The sequence below is a fragment of the Pseudophryne corroboree genome, chromosome 11 (genome assembly GCF_028390025.1).
Source record: "Pseudophryne corroboree isolate aPseCor3 chromosome 11, aPseCor3.hap2, whole genome shotgun sequence".
Classification (NCBI taxonomy): domain Eukaryota; kingdom Metazoa; phylum Chordata; class Amphibia; order Anura; family Myobatrachidae; genus Pseudophryne; species Pseudophryne corroboree.
The window spans coordinates 43,972,335-43,976,961 of record NC_086454.1 but is presented as its reverse complement, the minus strand read 5'-3'; positions in this window follow the sequence as shown (position 1 = coordinate 43,976,961).

The following is a 4,627-nucleotide window of genomic DNA, read 5'->3' as shown; positions in this document are numbered from 1 at the left end:
CTTAATATAAGGATATCCCTTGTATATATAGCGCTTTGTGGTGTGTGCTGGCAGACTCTCCCTCTGTCTCCCCAAAAGGGCTAGTGGGTCCTGTCTTCATTAGAGCATTCCCTGTGAGTTTGCGGTGTGTGTCGGTACGTGGTGTCGACATGTATGAGGACGATATTGGTGTGGAGGCGGAGCAATTGCCAAATATGCAGATGTCACCCCCCAGGGGGTCGACACCAGAATGGATGCCTTTATTTGTGGAATTACGTGATGGTTTATCTTCCCTTAAACAGTCAGTTGAGGACATGAGGCGGCCGGACAATCAATTAATGCCTGTCCAGGCGCCTCAAACACCGTCAGGGGCTGTAAAACGCCCTTTGCCTCAGTCGGTCGACACAGACCCAGACACGGGCACTGATTCCAGTGACGACGGTAGAAATTCAAACGTATTTTCCAGTAGGGCCACACGTTATATGATTTTGGCAATGAAGGAGACGTTACATTTAGCTGATACTACAGATACCGTAAAACAGGGTATTATGTATGGTGTGAAAAAACTACAAACAGTTTTTCCTGAATCAGAAGAATTAAATGACGTGTGTGATGAAGCGTGGGTTGCTCCTGATAAAAAGTTGATAATTTCAAAAAAGTTATTGGCATTATACCCTTTCCCGCCAGAGGTTAGGGCGCGCTGGGAAACACCCCCTAAGGTGGACAAGGCGCTCACACGCTTATCCAAACAAGTGGCGTTACCCTCTCCTGAGACGGCCGCACTTAAGGATCCATCAGATAGAAAGATGGAAGTTATTCAAAAGAATATATACACACATGCAGGTGTTATACTACGACCAGCTATAGCAACTGCCTGGATGTGCAGTGCTGGAGTAGTTTGGTCAGAATCCCTGATTGAAAATATTGATACCCTAGATAGGGACAATGTTTTACTGTCGTTAGAACAAATAAAGGATGCATTTATCTATATGCGTGATGCACAGAGGGATATTTGCACACTGGCATCTCGGGTGAGTGCTATGTCCATTTCAGCCAGAAGAGCCTTATGGACACGACAGTGGACAGGCGATGCGGATTCAAAACGTCACATGGAGGTTTTGCCGTATAAAGGGGAGGAGTTATTTGGAGTTGGTCTATCAGACTTGGTGGCCACGGCTACTGCCGGGAAATCCACTTTTTTACCTCAAGTCACTCCCCAACAGAGAAAGGCACCGACCTTTCAACCGCAGCCTTTTCGCTCCTACAAAAATAAGAGAGCAAAGGGCTTGTCGTACCTGCCACGAGGCAGAGGAAGAGGGAAGAGACACCAACAGGCAGCTCCTTCCCAGGAACAGAAGCCCTCCCCGGCTCCTGCAAAAACCTCAGCATGACGCTGGGGCCTCTCAAGCGGACTCGGGGACAGTGGGGGGCCGTCTCAAAAATTACAGCGCGCAGTGGGCTCACTCGCAGGTAGACCCCTGGATCCTGCAGATAATATCTCAGGGGTACAGGTTGGAATTAGAGACGGATCCTCCTCATCGTTTCCTGAAGTCTGCCTTACCAACCGTCTCTTCCGAAAGGGAGAGGGTGTTGGAAGCCATTCACAAGCTGTACGCTCAGCAGGTGATAGTCAAAGTACCCCTATTACAACAAGGAAAGGGGTATTATTCCACTCTATTTGTGGTACCGAAGCCGGATGGCTCGGTAAGGCCTATTCTAAATCTGAAGTCCTTGAACCTCTACATAAAAAAGTTCAAGTTCAAGATGGAGTCACTCAGAGCAGTGATAGCGAACCTGGAAGAAGGGGACTTTATGGTATCCTTGGACATCAAGGATGCGTATCTACACGTTCCGATTTACCCCGCACACCAGGGGTACCTCAGGTTCATTGTTCAAAACTGTCACTATCAGTTTCAGACGCTGCCGTTCGGATTGTCCACGGCGCCTCGGGTCTTTACCAAGGTAATGGCCGAGATGATGATTCTTCTTCGAAGAAAAGGCGTATTAGTTATCCCATACTTGGACGATCTCCTAATAAGGGCAAGGTCCAGAGAACAGCTGGAGACAGCTTTAGCACTATCTCAAGAGGTGCTAAGACAACACGGGTGGATTCTGAATATTCCAAAATCCCATTTAATCCCGACAACTCGTCTGCTGTTCCTAGGAATGATTCTGGACACGGTTCAGAAAAAGGTTTTCCTTCCAGAGGAAAAAGCCAAGGAGTTATCCGATCTGGTCAGGAACCTCCTAAAACCAGGAAAAGTGTCAGTACATCAATGCACAAGAGTCCTGGGAAAAATGGTGGCTTCTTACGAAGCAATTCCATTCGGCAGATTCCATGCAAGAATATTCCAAAGGGATCTGTTGGACAAATGGTCAGGGTCGCATCTGCAGATGCACCTGCGAATAACCCTGTCACCAAAGACAAGGGTGTCACTTCTGTGGTGGTTGCAGAAGGCTCACCTATTAGAAGGCCGCAGATTCGGCATTCAGGATTGGATCCTGGTGACCACGGACGCCAGCCTGAGAGGCTGGGGAGCAGTCACACAAGGAAGAAACTTCCAGGGAGTATGGACGAGTCTGGAAAAGTCTCTTCACATAAACATTCTGGAACTAAGAGCAATCTACAATGCTCTAAGCCAGGCGGAACTTCTCCTGCAAGGAAAGCCGGTGTTGATTCAGTCGGACAACATCACGGCGGTCGCCCATGTAAACAGGAAGGGCGGCACAAGAAGCAGGAGTGCAATGGCAGAAGCTGCCAAGATTCTTCGCTGGGCGGAGAATCACGTGATAGCACTGTCAGCAGTGTTCATCCCGGGCGTGGACAACTGGGAAGCAGACTTCCTCAGCAGACACGATCTTCATCCGGGAGAGTGGGGTCTACATCCAGAAGTCTTCAACATGTTAATAGACCGTTGGGAAAGACCAATTGTAGACATGATGGCGTCTCGCCTCAACAAGAAACTGGACAAATATTGCGCCAGGTCAAGAGATCCACAGGCAATAGCTGTGGACGCACTGGTAACTCCTTGGGTGTACCAGTCAGTGTATGTGTTTCCTCCTCTGCCGCTCATACCAAAGGTATTGAAGATCATACGGCAAAGAAGAGTAAGAACAATACTAGTGGTTCCGGATTGGCCGAGAAGGACTTGGTATCCGGAACTTCAAGAGATGCTCACGGACGAACCGTGGCCTCTACCTCTGAGAAGGGACCTGCTACAGCAGGGTCCCTGTCTTTTTCAAGACTTACCGCGGCTGCGTTTGACGGCATGGCGGTTGAACGCCAGATCCTAAAAGGGAAAGGCATTCCAGAAGAAGTCATTCCTACCTTGATTAAGGCACGGAAGGAAGTCACCGTGAAACATTATCACCGCATTTGGCGAAAATATGTAGCGTGGTGCGAGGATCGGAGGGTTCCGACGGAGGAATTCCAACTGGGTCGTTTCCTACATTTCCTGCAATCAGGATTATCTATGGGTCTCAAATTGGGATCCATTAAGGTTCAAATTTCGGCCCTGTCAATATTCTTCCAAAAAGAATTGGCCTCTGTCCCTGAGGTCCAGACTTTTGTCAAGGGAGTACTGCATATACAGCCTCCTGTGGTGCCTCCGGTGGCACCGTGGGATCTAAATGTAGTTTTAGATTTCCTCAAATCCCATTGGTTTGAACCATTGAAAAAGGTGGATTTGAAATATCTCACATTGAAAGTGACTATGTTACTAGCCCTGGCCTCTGCCAGGAGAGTATCTGAATTGGCGGCTTTATCTTATAAAAGTCCTTATCTAATCTTCCATTCGGATAGGGCAGAACTGCGGACTCGTCCGCATTTTCTCCCTAAAGTGGTATCAGCATTTCATCTGAACCAACCTATTGTGGTGCCTGCGGCCACTAGCGACTTGGAGGACTCCAAGTTGTTGGACGTTGTCAGAGCCTTAAAAATATACATTGCAAGGACGGCTGGAGTCAGAAAATCTGACTCGCTGTTTATATTGTATGCACCCAACAAGTTGGGCGCACCTGCTTCTAAGCAGTCGATTGCTCGTTGGATTTGTAACACAATTCAACTTGCACATTCTGTGGCAGGCCTGCCACAGCCTAAAACTGTAAAAGCCCACTCCACAAGGAAGGTGGGCTCATCTTGGGCGGCTGCCCGAGGGGTCTCGGCATTACAACTCTGCCGAGCAGCTACGTGGTCGGGGGAGAACACGTTTGTAAAATTTTACAAATTTGATACCCTGGCAAAGGAGGACCTGGAGTTCTCTCATTCGGTGCTGCAGAGTCATCCGCACTCTCCCGCCCGTTTGGGAGCTTTGGTATAATCCCCATGGTCCTTTCAGGAACCCCAGCATCCACTTAGGACGATAGAGAAAATAAGAATTTACTTACCGATAATTCTATTTCTCGGAGTCCGTAGTGGATGCTGGGCGCCCATCCCAAGTGCGGATTATCTGCAATACTTGTACATAGTTATTGTTAACTAATTCGGGTTATTGTTAAGGAGCCATCTTTAAGAGGCCCTTTCTGTTGTCATACTGTTAACTGGGTTTAGATCACAAGTTGTACGGTGTGATTGGTGTGGCTGGTATGAGTCTTACCCGGGATTCAAAATGCCTCCCTTATTGTGTATGCTCGTCCGGGCACAGTACCT